Source organism: Scleropages formosus, chromosome 9 (genome assembly GCF_900964775.1).
Source record: "Scleropages formosus chromosome 9, fSclFor1.1, whole genome shotgun sequence".
Classification (NCBI taxonomy): domain Eukaryota; kingdom Metazoa; phylum Chordata; class Actinopteri; order Osteoglossiformes; family Osteoglossidae; genus Scleropages; species Scleropages formosus.
The window spans coordinates 29,013,386-29,036,140 of record NC_041814.1 but is presented as its reverse complement, the minus strand read 5'-3'; the positions used below and the strand labels follow the sequence as shown (position 1 = coordinate 29,036,140).

At 46.1% G+C, this 22,755-nt stretch overlaps 1 long non-coding RNA gene across 1 annotated transcript in view; it reads left to right on the top strand.

The window, feature by feature from the left end:
• LOC108937099 (uncharacterized) overlaps window positions 1–22,755 on the top strand; it is a 42,462-nt gene that overhangs the window by 953 nt on the left and 18,754 nt on the right. Inside the window, exon 2 of the long non-coding RNA XR_001966325.1 lies at window positions 16,015–16,060. This is a non-coding gene — a long non-coding RNA (uncharacterized LOC108937099). The remainder of the gene's footprint in view (window positions 1–16,014; window positions 16,061–22,755) is intronic.

Below are 22,755 nucleotides of genomic sequence, written 5' to 3'. Positions count from 1 at the left end.
TGCTGGTGTACGAGTCGAGTGTGTCATAGTCACTAGTGTGCAGTGGTATAAGGTGTGTGATGGTCTATGATGATGTATAGTGTTTGATGACAAGCCAGTGTATTATGGTATATGAATGTATGCAGTGGAGTGGTACATGATGATATTCGAACGTGTCTGGTGGTTTTTTACAGTGTATTATGGTATATTAAGGTGTTTGATGACAAATCAGTATATTATGGTATGTGAAGGTACGTAATGAGCGGCACAGCGAGTAGCGCTGCTGTCTCACAGCGTCTGGGTGGTGGGAGAGGAGATGGGTTCGATCCCTGCTCAGTCTGTGTGGGTTTCATCTTGGTGCTCTGGTTTCCTCCCACACTCCAAAGAGATGCTGTTCAGGTTCACCCATAGTGTGTGTGTGTTCCACTGATGTATGGATAAGTGACCCAGTGTAAGTAGTGTATCTAGCAGTGAAAGTCACCTTAGCAAATAAGGTGTGTGGGCTGATAGTAACACTACATAGAGTTCATTGGAAGTTGCTTTGGAGAAAAGTGTCTGATGGATAAATAAATGTAATGTAGTGGTATATGATGATATTCGAAGGTGTCTGGTGGTATGTCAGGGTATATTATGGCATGAGGGTGTGTGATGATGTGTCACAGTATATGAAGGTGTTTGGTGTATTATGGTACATTTAAATTTACATTTATTCACTTAGCACACACTTTTGTCCTAAAGCATGGTACATGAACTGTGCGATGGTATATTATAGAATACGAAGGTACGAGATGGTACATTATGGTCCGTGTGGGCTAATCAATATACACAGAGGTCACCGAATGGTGTGTTTTTAATTTCATTGCGTTTCTTTTGGAATTCCTCCTGGAATCTGATAGAACAGAAATTCAGTGCCAAGAACTGAGTTAAACTTCTAAACTGGTCCTTAGCCTTGGATTCTCTCTGATGTCGCGTCACGATTAAATGCCGACCGCCAAGCGGATCAATATACATTTACCTCACGCTTTTCTATAAATTAACGTACAATTATTTTCCCATTTGTACAGCTGGGTAATTTTACTGGGGCAGCTTTTAGGGTAAGTACCTTGCTTTTAGGGTACTACAGCTGAGGGGGGTTCAAACCTGCAAGCTTTGGGTCCAAAGGCAGCAGCTCTAAGTACTATGGTACCAGATGTCCCTATAAATTCTGTGTGAGTGAGTGTGTGTCTGTGTGTGTGTACATACCTGATGATTATATATATTAAAAAACATACGTGTGTGGGGGGATGTGGTGGTGCAGCAGGTTTGGCTGAGTCTCCTTCTCTAGTTGATCTGGCGTTCGAGTCCTACTGGGGGTGCCCTGTGATGGACTGGTGTCCCTCCCTCTCCAGCCTTGTGCCCTGTGTTGCTGGGTTAGGCTCTGGTTTGCTGCAACCCCACAAGAGAAAAATGGGTAACTTATTGTAGCTTAACATTGTTAAGCTGCTTTGGAGAAAACTGTCCAATAAATCAAAACAATGTAAATGTGAGTCACTTTCGATAAAATTGTCAGGTAAGCAATAAATACATTCATATACAAGTTATCCTTGTGATGGAGTGGCATCCTGTCCTGGGCGGACCCTTCCTCATCCTCCGTGCTTCCAGGATGGCAGAAACAATGATTGGGGATCTCTGGAAGAAGATTCTGGATTGATGCTCTGAATGAGGGCCTGAGCTGCAAGACGGTGGAGTCCTCAGTGTTGTGTGCAGTTTCCTTTGGGATGAATAAAATTCTCATTCGATCATTCATTCGATTGATCATTTGTTCCCGGAGTAAAGAGGCGAAAGGGGGGATCCTGTTGCCGTCAGTGAGGACATGTTGGTCTCTGTGTGACGATGGCTCCTCTTCCACAGTTAAACCTTCACTTTGTAATCTGAAGGTTTTGGGTTTCAATCCCACATCCTGCTGCAGGACCCTCGATGAAGGTACCTAATGTGAATTAGTACAGTAAACATTAACCAGCTGTAAGGATAAATGGGTAAATCACACACACACACACACACACACACACACACACACACACACACACACACACACACATATATATATATTGTCTAAAACTGCTTGCCCCATGTGGGGTCGCGGGGAACCGGAGCCTAACCTGGCAACACAGGAGGGGGAGGGGACACACCCAGGACGGGACTCCAGTCTGTCACAAGGCACCCCAAGTGGGACTCGAACCCCAGATTGACTGGAGAGCAGGACCCGGTCAAGCCCACTGCACCCGCCATGGGTAAATCAGTGTAAGTAACTTAGTGAACACACCTCACACTGTTGGTTTCCACTGAGAAAAGTGTTGGCGAAGTAAATCACAGTAATAACCATGTTTGACTAAGAGTGCATCTCCCTTTTTTTGGGGTCCCTGTAGGACATCTTTTGTGGTGGATTTTTCAAAAGCACCTTTGCGTCTTCATACCTACAACAACATGGCGACAGAAACATTATCAATAAAAACTTATTGAATAGTTTAAAATGTTTACATTGTAACCTTTAAGTGGCTGTTCTGCATCATCTTTGTCTACATTAATTTCCATTTGAAACCTCTGTCTGGTCTTCGTGCGCCAGCTCGAATATTCATAGTGCGGGTCAGGAGAGGTCAAAAAGGCACCGCTGGGGGTCATGAACTGGTTTTCTGCCCTTGGGAGTATGTCATTTGGGCCAGTAGGTAAAGTAGCGCTTAGAGGAATCCAGTGGTTTCTGGTTTGAATCCCCACTCTTCCTGTAAGACCTTTGATCAAGGTACTTGCTTCAGTAAGGATGTCGTAATGTACAAGTGGGTAAATCAGTGTAAAGTTACTTTTAAGTCGTTTAGGAAAAAGGTGTCGGCTAAATAACATTCAATAATAATAGTAATAATATTATAATAATGAGAAGTTTTGCTGATTTATGGGTGAGTCATATTAGATGGTTTCAGATGGCCTGTCGAGCAGCGCTGCCTTTGATGAGATTGCTGCTTTGAGTGTGGATGGATAATCTTGTCTCCCTCTTAACCCCCTCTCCATGTGTCTTCTCTCTCTCTCTCTCTCTCTCTCACACACACACACAAACACACACATAAACATGCATTTAGATTCAGATTTAAAGACCTTTCCTCCAGGCGCAGACGCGCACCGCTTCCATCTCTCAGGAAGCGCCGAAGACGGAATCAAAACATCTGAGTCACCACCCCACTTTTGGAAAAGGTCACCGGCTCATCGGCGGTGACTGTTCCCATAGCAACAGGTATTAGCATCTTTAATTCATGCCGATTCTCTCGTTACCTTGATCCACGGACAAAAGCGGGGGGAAGGCAACGTCGGCCACGCGCGCCATAAACTGCATAATGAGCTCACAGTGTCCTCGTCTGACAAGTAATAAATGAGCCGTGCGCGCTCATGTTACGCCGCCGCACAGCGCTGGAAGCCCTCGGCCTCCATAATTCAACATCGTTCTGCTTTTACTGTCTGGGACAATCACAGTTTACCATTTACTCATCGACACACCCCGGTGTCTGCTGCCTTTCTCGAGGACTTAACAACACGGTTCCTTCCCGAAATTCGACCCTGTACCCCGATACGTGCCGTTGGCCGCACGATGAGAACAGGACTATTGAGGTGTGGCCCTTGAGGGCCAAGTTTGGCTGATTCGCCGGGTCTCCATACAGTGTCGGGAGATCCGGCAAGGAAGTTAAACGGTAAATCAAACCAGGTTGCTAACAGCCTGACTGGAACAACACCTGCAAAAACTGTAGTTAGGTAGCTGATGGAGTAGCTGGAGTGGGGGGTGTGTGTGCGTGTGCGTGTGTGTGTGTGTGATCATGACCGAAAGGCCGACCTCTCCCTGCGGGACGCAGGTGGCCAGGCGGTTAATGATCCGGACCCGCAACAGAAGCGCTTCTGGCAGCCATCCAGGAAGAGACTCCGCTGCACGTTACCTGGATTACACTTCACCTGTACCTGTGTAAAGAGTAAATCCGCAGGTTTACTAGGTCCCCCTAGATTAAGATTTTGGCTCAATAAATAATCACAAGCAAGAGCTCTGTTCATGCTTGTTGGATGTGTGTTGTGCCATAGTGTACATATGTATCTTTGTTCTATCAGTACTGAATATATTTGTGTTTTTAAAAAGTGTGAAGCATAAAATGGGAACAAATGAAAGGTAGCACAGCGGCACAGCGGGTAGCACCGGTGCCTTCCTGCTCTTGGACTGTGCGTTCTGATGTGGGTTTAAATGCGGACCAGCCTGCATGGAGTTCAAATGGTCTCCCAGGGTTCATGTGGCTTTCCTCCAGGTGCTCTTGTTACCTCCCACTGTCCAAAGACATGTGTTTTAGGTGAATTGGGGAATCTGAATTGCCCTTTGCGTGCGAGTGTGCGATTACCCTGTGATGGATAGGTGTCCTGTACACGGTGTAGCTGCCGCACGCCCAGTGCTTGTGGTAGAGACTCCAGACCACCGCGACCCTTCACTAAAGAAAATGTTACTGGTGATGGGCGAATTAAACAAATTTATGAGCAGTTTTTTTTGACAGATTAGCAATGACAATAAAAAAAATTTAAAAAAGAGAACGTTGGAATAAAGCCGCTGTCTCTGGCTGCGCTCTGTCACTGTGGATGAAATGCTCTTTGTGTCCTGCTTCCTATTTGCAGTTTGTCACTTTGGATCGAGAACTCGAACAGTGGGACTAACAGCCAGTCAGAGCTGCAGGCCAAGCGTCGCCGACGGACACCGAGACGCCCTCGGACGGCAGTCGGTCAATCCGGATTCTCGCTGTCCCCGTTGTGCTCGAGTCGCTGTGGAAACGCCTGAGGCCGCGAGGGGAATGGGGGAGAGCCACTTTTCCCACTGGTGGAGTGTAATTAACTGAACCCCCTGCCCGTCTGTTCCGGGAACAAAGCGGGCCGTCGTGCGACACGACCTGTTTGCGCCGAGGGCGCCGCGGCCGCCCCGCTCCCGTCTGTTAGCGCGCCACCGTCGTGACATTGGCCTACTTCGCCGTCCTCAGAGGCAGGACCCAAAGCACGTAACCTGGCTATTAATCACCATCGTGCCGTGGGGGAGCGACTTCGCCGATGCTGTCGCCGCGTTTTCTGTGATCCCCCGGACCGCCTTGGTGCGCGGGAGCCGGATGCCGGACCGACCGCTGGAACCCTCGCAGCTTTCACAGCAGAGAGCCTCAGCTGAGAGATGCGGTCTATATTAGGAAACGAAGGGAACCGTGCCGGGTTCGGATTCCTGGAGCCGGCGGCGGACTTTCCGAGCGGTGGCGCTGAAGCTGAAGCAGCTGGTGCGCAGCCCAGCCCAGCCGGTCCGCCCCGGGGCTCGGCAGCGCAGCCGCTCCGACAAAAACCGTCACACACTCCGTTCGTCACACACCCTGTCACCGGCAGCTGCGTTCCCTACATCAAGGTTACGCATTCCTACTGCAGGCACGTAACTTCTGTCGTAACCTTGAGAGGGGTTCACGGCCTGGGTGCCGTCTATAAATAACCAGCTGTAAAAGTGTACGCGCTGCGCTGCGCTTCCATCCACACTGACGTACAGCTGCACTCTTTTATTGCTAAATATTTCTGCAGCAGTGCCGGAGGTTAAGTACCCTGCTCAAGGGTAAAACGGTAAAGCAGGGGGTGTGGGGGGGCCAGTGGTTCAGTGGTCAGAGCCGTCATCTAGTAGTCCGAGCACCTGGTTTCAAGCCCCCTTCCTGCCGGAGCAGCCTTGATCAAAGTACCGACCCTGAATTGGTACAGTGAAAATTACCCTGCTGTACTGGTGGTCCTTGACTTTCGACGGGAATTCCGTTGCAACGACCCCCTTGTTAGTCAACTGGCTCAACCACAGCTGGTACCGTAGTGGTTGGAGCTGCTGCGAAGACTGCTAGGTTGAATCCCACGTCCAGCTGGAGTACCCTTGAGTAAGGTACTTACCCTGAATTGCGCCAGTAAAATTACCCAGCTATGTAAATCATTATAAATAGCTTAACATTGTAAGTAACTTTGGAGAAAAGTGTCAGCTAAATGAACAAATGTAGTTTGTCGAAAAGCCACTTAAGTTTTGTCAACATATAGATATATGAAGTAATTAACATGCAACATTATATTGTATAATAGCATTATAATTAATAAAACAATAATTGTATAATTCCACACATTATTCATGCTAAAATAAAACCATTAAATAATAATATAAATACAGGAAAGTTTTACGTCTTCATGCTGTACTGTTACTTTCAAGTTCAAGTGGGTTTTTATTGTCATTCCTCTGTATAGCTCGTATACAGTGGAACGAAACGTCGTTTCTCCAGGACCCTGGTGACACACAGGACGGTACGCGGCACTACACACAACAGTGTGAGACGAGCGCAGGACGGTAAATACACTTTCACTTTCCCTTCCGCTTTTTCTTCATGTTGCTGACCATTTTGAAAAAGTAACTCGAAGGGAATCGCAAACAAAAAGTTTTGTAAGTGAAAGGCAGTCGCTGAGAGACACCCAAACACTGACTGAGACCCAAACAACAAGAGATGTGCGGCCAGTCCATGTTGTCGTAGAGCAGATGGAGCGCTCGCCGTTAGACGCTTCGACCAAATGTTGGAACTCCAGAATAATACAGTTAAGTCCAGGCTGTTGTATGTTGCACATGCTGTAAGTCGAGGACCAGCTGTCAGAATGGATAGATCATTAAGCCACTTTGGAGAAATGCTTATATATACACACACACACAGTCTGAAACTGCTTGTCCCAAGCAGGGTCGCAGCAAACAGGAGGACACACCCAGGACAGGACACCAGTCCATCGCAAAGCACCCCAGGCAGGACTTGAACCCCAGACCCACCGGAGAACAGGCCCCAGTCAAACCCACTGCGCCACCACACCCCCAAAATGCTTATATTGAATTGATGATAATAATAATAATAATAATAACAACAACAACAACAACAACAACAACAACAACAACAACAACAACAACAACACCACAGTTAACGCAACAATTATTAACATAGCGGTTAGTGCTGCTACCTTTGGATCCAAAGGTTGTAGGTTTGAATCTCATCTCTGACTGTAGTACCATTGAACAAGGTACTAACCCTAAGTTGTTCCAGTAAAATTACCCACACCCACAGACTGGCTGAAACTGCTTGTCCCAAGTGGGGTTGCGGCAAGCCGGAGCCTAACCCAGCAACACAGGGCACAAGGCTGGAGGTGGAGGGGAAACACCCAGGAGGGGATGCCAGTGCATTGCAAGGCACCCCAAGCGGGACTCGAACCCCAGACCCACCAGAGAGCGGGACCCGGTCCAGCCCGCTGCCCCACTGCACCCAGTAAAATTACCCACCTGTATAAATGGGTAAATAAAGTAGCATTGGAGAAAAGCGTCAGGTAAGTGTAACAATAATACCACAGTATATACAGTGTGTAGCTGTACATACCATGTAGTTTGCTTGTGTGCGCTGACTCTGAACCGCTATGATTCTGAATATAATAATGATCCGAAGGGAGTGGCTGTTAAATCGGTACCAGTAGGGCTTTGAGAGGTCGAGGAGCCGCGGGTTTGCGGTGTCACAGAGGGTGAATCTCGCGGGAAGTGCCGCAGAGCTCCGAAAACCAGGCCACCGCGACCGCGGCTATTTTTAAGAGCGTGCTGCAGCGTTCAGCCTTTCCGTGGGATTTTCGGGAAGAGTTCATTTGTATGCGCCTTCGACGCCGCCCTTTGTGGCCCCGTCCGCCGGTGTGGTCCTAGATAAGCGCCGGGGCAGATGAGACCGAGTGAGTCGAGTGACGGGAGAAATAAATCTTTTTCGGGGAGGGGGATGTGGGGGTGTGGGGGTGTGGAGGGCTTGTCCCACAGCATGCGTGGATGTGCAGGAAGGTATATTTCCACAGGTTTACTCCCCGCTGAGGTGTAAATGTGTGCAGAGGGTTTGACTGATATGCCTGTATGCATTTCTAAAAGGTTGGTGGACATGGAAATAGTGTATTTCCCTATTTCCCTTATCTTACACAGCTCTAATACACACACACACACACACACACACACACACACACACACACACACACACACACACCTTTGAGCATAAGGACACAAGCAGAGGGCAGAAGATTCTGGAAGTGCTTAGTTTGTGTGGCTGCCAAGAGCTGACATCAACTTAATGGCAGTTAACAGCAGCAACAGCAGCATGTGTTGGCAGTGTACATGAAGGCAATCAGCTAAGTACCACGGTAAAGTGTGAGTACACCTGGGCACCCAGGGCGACACCTGTGTGGAATGAGCTGGACAGAAGAGCGAAAGCAAAGGGGACACAGGTGTCCTGCACCCCTGCTGGGAACTGCTGCAGAAGAGGGCTTCCAGGAAGTGTACTTTTCACTGGAGCTGCATTCTGCAGAACTTTGAGCGAGGTGTCGCACATCCGCAGGTACAGGAGGACCCAAAATGAGGTCTTTGAACCCCTGATCTGGTGCCACGTGTAGCACGTTGAGCGTAAGAGCGCTGAATCGCGGTGAATATGTTCGCCTTGCAGCCTGTTTCCCCAACTGCTCCTAATTAAAGTTTGGCCGCTGATGCCGGGCACGCCGCCCCGAGCTCCGCGGCACGCTGCAAAACATACAGCCAACGCATGGGGGGTTGCTTCAGCCCGTGGGTCATTTAGTTTGATCCACTAGTCTCAAAGTTCCTGGTTTCCACAAGGCCAACGATCTACATGACCTGAAAGACTTACTCTGTTAACATGGTAGTACAGTATGGTGTGATGGACCAGGGTAACTGTGCAAGTAAAGTTGTTATTGAGAGGATCGTGCCTTCATGTAGTCCTCAACTGAGGATACGTGTGACTTACATAGACTGACGACAGCTCTCCCATTGACCTTATTATATTATTCCTGGCTCCCAAAAATATAACAAGTATATTTTTATTTAGTCATTTGAGACTACGTTTATTTATTTATCCGACACTTTCCTCCAAAGTGACTTCCAACGAACCCTATGTAGTGTTACCAGCCCACACACCTTTTTCACCGCGGTGACTTACACTGCTAGATACACTACTTACACTGGGTCACTCATCCATACATCAGTGGAACACACACACTCTCTCTCTGTCACTCACACACTATGGGGGGACCGGAACAGCATGTCTTTGGACTGTGGGAGGAAACCAGAGCACCTAGAGGAAATCCATGCAGACACAGGGCGAACGTGTGAACTTGACACAGACTGAGCAGGAATCAAACCCACATCCTCTCGCTCCACCCAGGCGCTGTGAGACAACAGCACTACTTGCTGTGCCACCATGTTGCCCCCCATCAGACTACTTTCAGTTCCTCTGTAGCTGGATGTAAATTAAATTAAATTTAAAAAAAAAAAAAAACAGAAGTCACTGCCTAGCCCACAGGTTGTCAGGGTCGTGGCGATTCATAGTCTATCCTGGAGTCACTGGGTATAAGGCTGCGAGGGATACGTCCTGCACTTGGGGTCTTGCCAAGTGTTTTTATTTACCACGTTGACCAAGATTTCTGAGGAACCTAAGGAGAAAATAAAGAGAGTGAATCTGTATTTGTTGATTTTGACTGAAGAATAAAAGTCACTTTGGAGATACGGACAGAAGAGGAGTTCTGCTCCAAGCTGTGTTTGTAACGCGAGCAGACAGTGCTCTTTGTACATGATACTTTTCCATATTTAATAACGCCGCACAGAAATGAACCCCGACTGTCTGTTTGCAAGTGTAGATTCGCTCAGTGCTGTGGAGGCGGAGTCAGAAGCGATTATTGGGTTCCTGGACTAATGGTACCGTATATACTGGTGTATAAGTCGACCGCCAAAAATTAGGGGTGTAATATAGGTTTACGCCTGTATTTGCCGGATAGTCGACCCCCAGAATAACGTGAAACTTTTGGGCAGTGCTGTGGTGTCGGAGTCGAAGGTTTTGTGTACCGACTCCACAGCTCTGGATTTACTGCAGGGTTCCTCTGTCACACGACCAAACGTGGTAAAGAACCAGGCACTCCTCCTAATGTTGGTTTCATTCTTTTTTCCTTTCCTCCCAATTCTGTCCTCACTTGATTTGTTGTCTTGGTGCAGTTCAAGTTATTTCTCTCGACCGCTTTCAGCGACGTCCGCGTTCTAAAGCATAAATACGGGAGGACTGGATATCATACGATGGGTGATACACTGTGTTCTCAACTGGAATACTTCACTCTGCTTCCTTTCTTTTTAAGCCTCTGTAATATTATTTTTTTTAATGTTACATAAGCGGTGCGGCTGCATGTATTGCAGAGATGAACATAGATTTTCCCCCGTCGCTGGGTGTCATATTTGGCGATTAATATTCCTCTCACACCCAGCTGTTGTTATTCCAATGTTCCTCTTGCTAGTGCCACCCACACAAAGCCCAACAGTGATGCGTTCTGATCCCAGGAGGATGGCGGTCTTCGTTGGCACCGCCGATAAGTCCGTCTGAAGAGCGCGATACCGTCAGCTCTGCTCTGCCCGAACGGGGAGATAAATTACCGTCCCGAAAGCAAGAGTGCGAAACGTACGCCGGCGGAAACGGTGAAAGCGTTTGGCAGGAGGCCTGCGGCTCAGGGGCCGTTCTGAGCGAAAGAAGTCAATTAAAACACGGTCGTGAGCCTTGGCGGAGCTGGAAAAACGGAAGAACGGAACAAAACGGATGGTTATGTCACTACTCCGGGGCCTATTTCTTCGGAGTTTTTCACAAGAGCTCTTTTCCGCCTTTGTTTAACGGGTTCCATTAAAAATGTAGATCCCAATCTCCGCTCCTCCGCCGCCGTCGGCTGGACAGGCGTGTCTCCGGCCCCCGTTTCCGATCATCAACCAAAGTGATTTACCTTCCAGAAATTCCAGAGTCCTTCACAAGGTCGCTCAACTTCGTTTGTCGCTTTTCTCGGATGTTACCTACATATTGTATAGCAATGAAAACGGCAGCGGGCAGCGGGTAGGACAGCGGTTGGGGACGTCTCAATCAAAGGATACAGGTTTGACCCCAACCTCCTGCTATTGTGCCCCTGAATTTATATGGTAAAAATTACCCAGCTCTATAAATGATCGTAAGCAGCTGAATGTAAGCATTGTAAGTCACTTTGGAGAAAGACATCAGATAAATTAATAGTTAATAATAATCATAATAATAATCTCAAATTTTTTTAATTAAAAGATTTAAATATAATCCTTTTTTGCACTCTTTTTTCTTAAATTGCTAAGGCAACCAACTTGGGGGACCACTCGTCCCAAGTAGGGAGGGGGTGGTGAACCAGGGCTTATCCTAGAGACAGTATCTCACCACACACCCTGCTTCGGACAACTGGTCTTCTAGGTTCATGCTGGACAGAGTATCTGGACAGTATATCAGTCCATCACAGGGCTGCCACTAGGTACCCAGACAGTGGAGCAATTGTAGGGCAAACATTTTTGCTCAAGGGCACAACAACCACAGGGGGGATCAAACGGGCAACTTCCGCCACCAAAGGCAGCTGCTCCAACCACAACGCTACCAGCCACCCCCCTGCTAAACCCCCCCCCCCCCCCAAACAAAATACTGTACTGACCAGCTGCATTTTTTTGCTGCTATTATGTTTACATTTACAGCATTTATTATTACTGTATATTGTAATATATTGTTTTTATTGTATATTATAATATGTTGTAATATATTGTTTTTTATGTAGCACCATGGTCCTAGAGGAACTTTGTTTTGTTTCACTGTACACTGTACCACCTGTATATGGTTCAAATGACAATAAAGCCACTTTGACTAATTAATAATTAATCCCTTTTCACGTGTGATCAGAACGATTGACAATTCTCTTCTAACAGAAGATCTTCCAAAGAAACACAACAATGCGATGTTTTGCCCTCAGGAATGATATTGATTTGTCTTCCTCGTGTGTTGAAAGCGCTCGCTGGCTGAGTGTAAAGTTTAAACGGGAGGCGGAAGCGCTGTGCGCTTTCATGGCGCGCGAAGGCAGAGGAAGGAGCCGTTAGTGTGTTTGTAGCCGACGGCATGGCGCTGGCTGCCTGCGAACCCGTCTGCTTCGGAACCTTCACCTCGACCGCCTCGGCCTCCCCGCCAGAACACCGTATTTCACAAGGCCCGACTTGGCCGTTATCTCGGGCCGCAGAGCTACAAGGACGATCCTGTATCCCGGCGTAAATCTCCACCAGGGTAAACAAAGTCTGTCGGTTTGCCAAAGTAATCCCTCCAAAGCCCCTGTCTGGCTTTCCTTGAAAAAGCGCCAAAAGGAAAGTTTTTTTTTTTTTTCCCTCCTTTTTTGGTTTTTCCTTCATCCAGCTGAAAGCACATCGGCCCGCAACAGAAGGAGACGGCTCCCCGAAACGAGATCCAAGGCGAAATCTCGCAGAGGCCCACCTTGTTCGCCAGAGCGGGATGTTTTAAGCACAGCGTCACTCCAGAAACACTCCGAGTGTGTGGGGGGCTCTTGTGTGAGCAGCGCGTGCCGTTGGGGCTTCGCTCATCTAATAGGCGCGACCCCATCGAACCCACATCCTCACAAGTGCTTTCACACCACTGATACGCACCGATGCCCTGCCGGGTTGTGTGGCTTTCTGCGCAGCAGGTATTTGACACAAAAAGAGTGATAACTTTCTTTATGTGATACTGCACTCCTTACGGTGAAGCTACTTGCCATTTTTACCGGAGTACACAGCAGGCGGTGGGATTCGAACCTGGGTCTTCTGAGTGCAAGGCAGCAGCTGAGAGGACTGCAGTGCTGCTACAGTGCTATAAGTAGGTTGCCAGAGTGGCTGAGTGGTTAAGGTGTTGGACTTAAGCTCTAATGGGTGTGAGCCTGTGTGGGTTTGAACCCCCTGGTATACTCTTGCCCAGTGCCCAGTGATAGAACACATCTTTCTGGCATCAGTGTCTTTGACAGTTAAATGAAAGTCCCTGCTGTTGCTTTGACTATTTCTTCTGTGGTCAAGAAGAGGACAAATGTCTCATGGACAGCTGATAGTATACCGGTTAGAGCTACTACCTTTAGATCTGAAGGGTGTAGGTCCAAGCCCCACCTTTGACTGTAGCTGCCTTGAGCAAAGTACTTATCCTAAAAATTGCTCCAGGAAACATTACTCAGCTGTACACATAGGTAAATAATTGTTAATCCCCTAACATCATAAGTTTCTTTGGAGAAAAGCATCACATAAATATAACAGTAGGTGTGAGTGTCCACACATGGGTTCACATCCCACTGGAGGTCCTGAACAAAGTCCTTACCTCAAATTGACTCTCTCAATTTCTTTTGGTAACTAGTTCCAGCAGGGACACTGGAGACACAAGTGGTCAGACAGAAAAGTTTTACTGAGAACCTGAATATCACATAAATTATGGTTTCACTTCAGCTGGACCTGTTGTAGCATCCTGCTTGTCTTTTATTATTATTATTATTATTATTATTATTATTATTATTATTATTATTATTATTATTATGGGGGCATGGTGGTGCAGTGGGTTTGCCTGAGTCCTGCTCTCTGGTGGGTCTGGGGTTCAAGTCCACTTGGGGTGCCTTGTGATGGACTGGCGTCCCGTCCTGGGTGTGTCCCCTCGCCCTCCGGCCCTACGCCCTGTGCTGCCGGGTTAGGCTCCGGCTCTCCGCGACCCTGCATGTGACAGGCGCTTTCAGTCAATGTGTGTATTATTATTATTGTTGTTGTTGTTGTTGAGCATTACTGTGAGACACTTTTTCCCCAAAGTAACATAATATTTTAGGTTCATCGCTAAGCGACTTACATTGATTTACCCATTTCTACAGCTGAGTAATGTTCATTGAATCACTTTTTACTGTATCAGTTTGTTGAGTCACGAATTTTCAAAGTGAAAACATTTTCCAGTATGTTTATCCTGTATTGCATTTTATTCACTTATCACTGTTTGAAAATTTGTCGTGGAATATTGAACTGCGTTTACCTGCTGAGCCGACAGGTGGCGGTAAAGAGCAGCCAAACCAAACTGGAGCGTAGGACCGACTTCATTAACGTCACCTCCGCCGTGTCTACAGCAGGTGACTGGTGCTCCTGAGTGTCGGTGATCAATAACAACCCGAGGAGTGTTGCGCATGTTTATGCCATGAATCCGTCTTCAGTCAGCATGAGTTTGAGTACAGGTGGTCCCCAGTTTACGATGGGGTTACGTTCTGTGAAATCCATCGTAAGTCGAAAATATCATAAATCAGAAATGCATTTAATACACCTAACCTACCGATCGTCATCACCCAGCATATGTGTGATGGCCATTACAGGATCGCCACCTTCACGATGGACAATTACGTCGAGTTTCTCCTCAACAGTAATTGCCCTCCTCTTCTCCTTCCCACCAGCAGCAGGAGACACAGATGGGTGTTTCTGTGACATTATGGAGGCACAAAACACAACCATGTGGCAGACTGGGAGATGCGATGCGCTGCCACTGCCCAGCATCGCGAGAGAGTATCGCATCGCATATCGCTTGCCCAGGAAAAAATCAAAATGAAAAATTTGAAGTACGGCTTCTGCTGAATGTCTATTGCCAGCTCACCGTCGTAAAGTAAAAAAAAAAAAAAATCGTACGTCGAACCATCGTAAGTCGAGGAGCATCTGCGTATGGGCACGTACAGACATCCCTCCAGTTACGCAAACAGACCGTTCTTCAACCCCTTACGCAAGTCGAAATGTACGTATGTCGGATTCCCCCTCCTCCGTTACAGAGCCAAGCCATCCCATTTGTTGCAAACATGGGTATAAAGAAATTACGCAATATAATACTCTGGTAAATGTCAGACATACTAAATACTGTAATAAGACATAATCCTAGTCAATGAAACAAATTTTGACATTTCTATAAAGCACACATTTAATAAAAGAGTAGATTACCGTATACAGTATCGTACTGTGCGTGTTTACCTTATATCTAGTAGTGTGCTGGCACACAAGAGGGTGGTGTTATGGCGTAATTTATCATTTTTTCATCTCACTTGTTGCACCTTGATGTTTCTTCGTTATTGTTGTTTTCATGCTAGCTGTTCCTTCCACCTTCTCCTTTGTATGTGCAGCATCCTTCACTATCGTATTCACAGTCGATACGGGTAAACCTGGTTCCCCTGCTATGGACGATAATATGAAGTATGAAGGTGGACAAAGATTATTTTCAATTTCATCTCCAAATTGACTGCCGTACGCTTGCGAGATGCTTCTCGTTTTCCTTCAAGTGCACGTTTACCACCAGGTATTGCTAATAATAAAAAGGGTAAAAAATATGGGAAAAAAGCACTACGCTAAGGAGAGGAAATGCGTTCATGGCTCAAAGCACACGGGAACTGGGAAGATGCAGCTTCCCGCCTTGTCTGGTTACGCCGACTTGCGTTTAACGTATTTCAGATATTTCGCTTAAAATAAAGTGCTATCCGTAAATAACGTGCATGTCGGGAATTTGTTATGTAAAGCCGCATTTATGTAATTCGAATTTACTTAGGTAGAGGGTAGTCTGTATTTGTATTTTCAGTCGTTTTCAACACGTTTTAATTGCTTAATTGTCACAGAACCCATAAATAACGGCGTTTGTATTACTAGTACAATTACCTGACCAGAACAAGCAGATGGAAACTGAATGGGAATGTATTATTAGTGATAAAAGTGACTTTTGGACTTCCGATGGGCAGATGCTTTCAAGTTGTGACACGTTGGTACCTCGAGTCTCCGGTCCCGAGGAGTGAGCGGGACGTGGTTGCTGTCCTTGGTGCTGAACCGATTTCTCACCACGAGGGTCCTGAGCTGAAAAAGGACCGCCGCTCCTCACCCCTCACCTGCATAATTTACTGCTCGTACCCTCCTTACCTCCTCGTGACCTCGCGGCACCCTTAGTGCGCATAACCTCAGTGAATCTCAAAATCACGGTTTTCAAAAGTGCTCCATGTTTGATTCCGTCTCTGTTTATACCAAACGTTGGTGTTGTACTGTTGCGCCCAGCTGATGCATGGCTCGATTTGCATAAACTCACAAAGTGTTTTTCTCTCTGCTCTCAGGGTGCTTGTCTGGCAGCGGGAGACGTACTCTGCTTTTGCCTCTCTGGTAAGTGCATTCAAGTTCTGTATTCCATGCTGACAACAAACTGTGAAAATGAAAATGTATTAAGACTTAAATTTTAAGAGTCAAAATTTAGTTTCATTAAGTCCGCTGTTGCTCTTCTCCAAAGTTGGCTTCCAGTGTTACTTTTGTGCACTAAAAGACATTTAAACAGCACGGTGAATTTGACTATCAGTTTAGGGTAAATACCCCCATGTACCGCAGCAGGGGCGCAGATTTGGATGCGTATCTTTCAGATGCGAGGTGACGGCTCTAAGTATTACTTCATGTGCTTTAGCCCTTTTAAAGTGTAAAAGTTTTAAATGTACATTGGACGTATTTTCCCTGCAGCGATGGCAGTACAGGCTTATTTCGGTGCTGCGTGTGTGCCTTTCACCCTCTCGTACCATCGACAGACAGGTGGGTTTTGTTAAGCGCGCTTGCAAAAATGATCACGCTGGAGAAGAGAGACGCACTCGGCACGTTGAGTCTCAGGGCTTGGGAAGGGTTCGAGGTCAGAAGGGGGACACCGCATTTTGTTCGACGGTAAACCTCTCATATCTCAACGCAGAGTGTCAAACACCTCTTGGGGTGGAGGGCGGTCTTGTTTCGGGCAGCTGAAAGCAGAGTGGCTGCCACTGCTGCCTCGCAATCTGAAGGATGGTGGTTCAGATCTCACCTCCTGCTGCAGTATGCTTGAGCACAGTACGTGTAAGATTACATGGCTGTGTAAATAGTTAGGGATACTGCGGTTATTTGGGGTTGAGGGAGACGGTAAGATCCAGAATCCAACCTTCTGTTTAGTAGACATCCAAGTTCTCACAATAAGGCATTTCTACTCCTGATGTACAACATCAGTGTGTGGCTTTATGTTCCATATGGCCAGGTTGTTGATTTTAAACGCAATCAGTTCAATTTCAGCTTTTGGCCCCCAAATACATTAGGTGTAAAACATAGAAGAACTTATCTGACACTTCTTAGTTCCCTATTCATTTAGCTGATGCTTTTCTCCAAAGAAGCTTACATTTACCCATTTATACAGCTGAGTAATTTTACTGGAGCAATTTAGAGTAAGTACCTTATTCAAGGATACTGGAGCTGAGGATCAAACCCGCTGTCTTTGGATCCAAAGGCAGTAGCTCTAACCACTACACCACCAATTTTACACATTTACTTTGCTCTACTGGGGCAATTTAGGGTAAATGCCTTTGCTCAAGGGTACTACAGCTGGAGGTGAGATACGAACATGCGCTCTTTAAGTCCAAAGGCAGCAGCTCTACTTACTACGCAACCAGCTGCCCCATAGAAAGGCCGACTTTTCCGATCTCCGCTGTCTTTTTGAGAGAATCCCATCTTCTCCCCACATGATCAAGGTGTGACAACTGCAGTCGTGTCATTTGTGCTTCCCGTGACAATTCTGACTTCAACTGATCCAGCACCCACCTGTTTGTTTTCCGTGACGTCCTTAAAAGTCTTCTCGAGCAGCGCAGTCCTGAGGAGTCCGTACTTTTCCTGTCCTGCTGCCCCCCCACTAAATCACATTCTCTTTCTTATTAAACTCTGCTGTAGTGTTGTGCTCCGGCAGGATTTATGTAGCATTAATCCCCCCAAACACAGATGCATGTTATCCCATTAAGCGTAGCGCACGAGGCTACATGTCAAACGTCACTCCTGTTTTAAGTCTTCTGGCACTAACGATCAACACGGTCCTCTTCCTGCGCTGATCCATCGAGCTCTCATTTTATTCCACCACCAGACCTTCCCGTTATGAATTCGCTTGGCGAACCGCTCGACGGGACGGACTCTTTCAGCGCTGCCGCGAAAGACACGTCCCCGTTTGGCTCGCATTCGAAATAAATAATAGGAGTGGAAATAAAGGCCGAGTTCTGGAGATTAGTGAAATAATCAGGCTCTTCTGGAGACAAAGCAGCAGATCTCCTCACAAGTGGCGCCTCCAAACAGCCGCTTGTGCGTTTTTTTGTTTGACAGAAACGAGGGAGACGGCCAGATTGCTGCTTTCTTTTTGTAACTCTGTCTGTATTCGAGAAGGGTCTGAAAACTCACCTTTTCCAGATCCACTTCGCCAAGATCTCTCCAGCTCATTTACCGTGTAACTGTTCACGCGTCGTAACTCCATGAGCATCCCCAGATACAACCTTTATTCAGCCAATACTCTGGCATTGTGCTAGCTTCGCAGGGAGGTCCAACGTGAACCGGGCAGGTGATGGTGAGAATTATCAGTGATCGCTTTGACTTTGTCTCTGAAAAACAAAGCAAAGTCTTCAGCAGTGAGAGAAGAGGGAGGAGGAGGTGGAGGGGGACACAGAAGGGATGAGAAGGTTGCAAAGAGTCTGTGTGGTTTTTTTGGATGCAGACTGTATTTTGTTGGGGAAGGAGGAGGTTTTGGCTGAAGAGACAGCAGACTGACAGCATCAGAGGGGGTGACACCAAAATGAGTGTCTATGAAATGTTTGTGCAGTATTTCAGCACAAATGTGTTATTGTTTCTTAAAATATCCCTGCAGTTCATTACGAGAACAAGAACATGTTTGGTAATAAAGCCCAGTTTACATGTATCAATGTTCCTACAAGGATAAAACTCTGCACTAATTCACTTTTTGAACCTTCCAATGTGCTCCGCTCACAGCTCTTATTATTGCCCAATTACAGTGAGCGCAAGGCTGGAGGGAAGAGGACACATCCAAGACGGGACGCCAGTCCATCGCAGGGCACCCCAAGCAGGGCTCGAACCCCAGACCCACCAGAGAGCAGGCACAGGGCAAACCCACCGCACCCCCCTCGCATTATTCATGTTAGAATAATGTAGAATAATAATATAAATACAGTACAGTATCACGTTCTCGTGCCACGCTTTCATTTCTGAATTTGTTGTGAACATGACTAGAAAGAACACTCACCGTTTCCCTACCCAGCTAGTTTTAAATGAAAAGCCATTTGTAGGGAATCGCAAAGGAAGAGCTTCATAAAACACAATGCAGTCGCCACTACGCAGCAGAGATGTTACCGTGCAGAATACGGAACACTTGTCCTTAGACGTTGCGGCCAAACGTCGGAAGTCTAAAGTAACGAGGTTAACGGGACGCCGTCATCAGTACAGCTGGTCATAAGGACTGTTCGTTGTATACATGTCGTAAGTCGAGGACTACCTGTATTGAAAAAATAATTTTGTCTACATGTTAAAACAGAAAAGATGTAAACTAGCAGCTTCAAGAAGCTGCTAAAAGCTTTTTTTTTTTTTTTTTTTATTTTTTTTATTTAATACGTACCTTTGAAATGCTTTCTGTCACTGAAATATCATATCATCCCAAAGGTGTTCTATTGTCTGTTATATTTCTCTTCATCTGACGGGCCCAGGATACCTTACTCTGGAAGTGAAGTAACAGTCCTCTTCCTTAACTCCTTTGTAGTTGGAGGGTTGTTGCCTCAGCTCTGTATTTGATATGAAGGACGTGGGTCTCTCATGATGTGCATCTCTAGACATGTTCCGCAAAGCCCACCGTTCCAAGGTTTAGCTGATGTCTGGCAGTCATCTGTGCCGACAGCTCACGCCTTTGCTCCTGGCTTCCGGATGTTGCCGTGGCGCCGAACCCGATGTTGTTCCGCTGCAGTCCGGTAGCAGGGTGTCCCGTCCTCGGGATTAACAGCGATGGCTTTATAATGAGGGGAACCTCTCCAGTCGCCGAGGGGTGCTGGTATTGGGCACCAAATTTCACTACAAAAAAAAAAAAAAAAAAAAATTCCAACCTTGGAAAAAATAAGAAAAAACCCTACTTAATAACAAACATTTTTGTGTAAAAATTTAACAAGATCCTTCTATTACGTAAACATTGTGTGATGCATTGCGTCCTCGTATCTTTGAAATGTTGCACCTTTGTAGGTGACATTTTCCATGGAAGTGCCATTCGCAATATATACTACGTAACTATTTGGTCCCTTAATGAACTGCAGTCTTGAAAATAAGTGTTGTTTTCAGTGCATTTTAGGAAGTTAAAGTATAAATGTGTGTTCTGTGCATGTGTAATTTGTATATACCTGTTATCATAAATAATTACAGTAAAAAAAAAAAAAAACTAATTAAAATTTCATTTTCCCTTGTTCTTGACCTATACGTAAAATATTTTATGTTTTCGTAGCTTTATTCTTCTTGAGATTCTAGAGAAGTCCAAAGGGTGTTTGCTCCATTCCTGGGGTGCACAGAAACGATTACCGTTTGCCCTGAACACGAGTATTACAGGTAGTACAGTTTTTACACCGTCTAGTCTCTCAGCCCAGATGCAACCTAGTTACTCATATGAGCAGATATTTTATAAAAATATATCCAACTGAGGACCTCTGCAAAGGGCTCAATAGCAGGTCAGCAATATGTTAAACATGGTGTTAAAGGTGTAACGACAGTTCTTTTATACACTTACAACACAGATCCCAGAGCTTACACTGTTTGTAGTAGTAAATATGTTGCAGAAGTAATTCAGATCATGAACCTTACTTAAAGGTTCAAGAGCAGTATCCTGAAGAAACTGAACTTAAATATGTGTAGCAACCAATGACCAGTTTGTTGAGTTACCTACAGTCGACGTGTGGCTACACTACATTTAAAAAAAAAAAAAAAAAAAGTCACTAAATAACCTTAAAGATCTGTTTTTTTGAATAGATCAGACTGAAACTTGCTTTAAAAAAAGTTATGTTTCTCATGCACTGAATGTTTACGTGAAATTTTCTGACAAATGAGCCTGAGTGCGAATGAGAAACTAATCAGACTAATGACACACAGCGCTGTCAGCGGCGCCGCTTCTGCTCCGCGGGCCACGGATGTCAGGTTACGGGCGATGCTGCGAACGGCGGGGTTTGGGATCACGGCCATTACCGATGATTTGAGCAACGGCGAGTCGAAAATGCGGATGAGAATCCAGCTCTCCAGGCCCGTTGGGAAATGTGTTGGGAGTGCGTTTTGGGGCATCGTTCCGGCTCAGTACCTCAAGAGTGTGGCTTTCAGGCAGCGCTCGCTGGAGTGTGAATGTGGAGGAATCACAGCATAACCCCCGTGGAACAAGTCTGAGGACATGTTTCCAACTCTTCTTCTATGCTTGAGATGCCTTCCCTCATTACTGAGCACAACCTCATTATTTGCCATTACCTCATTACCCAGTGCCACTTCATTAATTGCCATTATATCGTTACTGAGCCCCCCCATTAATAACATTGCCTCATTATTGGGCACAACCTCATTGATTAAGTTACCTCACTGCTGAGCACAACCTCATTAATTACATTTGTATTTACATGTATTAATTTAGCAGGCACTTTTCTGCAAAGCAACTTCTAATGAACTCTGTACAGGAGTATTGAGGCCACACTTTTCCACCCAAGGTGACTTACAATGCTAGACAATTACCATTGTCTCATTGGTGACCACACCCTCATAAATTACCTCATTTTTGGCCACGACTTCATTAATTACATTAATTCGTTTTGGACTCATTAAAGACATTAGTGCCTCTAACCTCCTTAATGACCCTTACTGTGCTACTGACCACCACCTCATTACTGACGACCAACGTGCTACTAACCACGACTTGGTTACCGATTGTCAATTTATTACTGACCACAAGCTTGTTACGCGCCACCATCCAGCATCCCTTCTAGCACACTTTTCCATGTGCAGCTCAGTCTTTGTAACGAAAGTTCCTCCACTCACCCACAAACAATCCCACAATCCTCTTCTCTTTCACTTTGCGTCCCAGGGGAGGACAGGAACCAGAAGTGAACTTTAGCACTAATTATAGACTTGACACAGTCGACTGCTGTGATTTTCTCTTCTTCTCTTCACACTTTAACAGCGAAATGAATGTTATGTCTGTATATTTCATAAATGATAAAAGTATTAGTGTATTGGTCAGATTTTGCCTGTTTTTCATGACTTTTTTAGACGGCGTAATTCTTTGTAAGAATACATCACATGACTCCAGGATCATTGTGTGCTGTTCGCTGAAGCAGTACACTGTGTTCTTGTGTTATTCTTTGTTTTATTTATTTCCCCTGGAGTACAGTTTTTGCATATTTATATATATATAGACACATAAACAAGTAAAGAAGCAGTGCGATCTGAATACTTTGAGCAGCTGCTGTTTGCGTAACTGGAGAATTGACAGCGAGGGAAGTGCGGTCAATGTGGACCGGCAGAGCGACTTCAGCTCCACTGCAGAGTTGCTTGATGGACACACACACACACACACACACACACACACACACACACACACACACACACACACACACACACACACACACACACACACACACACGCGTGCGCGCGCTCTCATTCTGGAACGAGTCGAGTCTTTCTGCCCGTCCAGTTCTGACACGGCGAGCTGGTAATGAACAGGCTGAGCTCAAGTCGTCATGAGACATCTCCTTATTTTTTATGTCTTTGCATTAATTCCGATTCGCTGGCTTCTGAGACGCCGCGGTTCGGCTGCACTCGCTTTGCGGCTGTGCAGCAGCACTTGTAACGAAGGCAGTGCCGAATTCCCATTAGTGCCTAGGGCCTCCGAAGGGGCGAGGAAACTTAAAAGGCAGAAAAAATAAGGAAAAAAAGGGAAAATAAAGATTGTGAGACAGAAATTTAATGTGGTTAAAAGTTCAGTGTTATGTTTGAAATGCATGATACCAGAATTTCCAGGCATT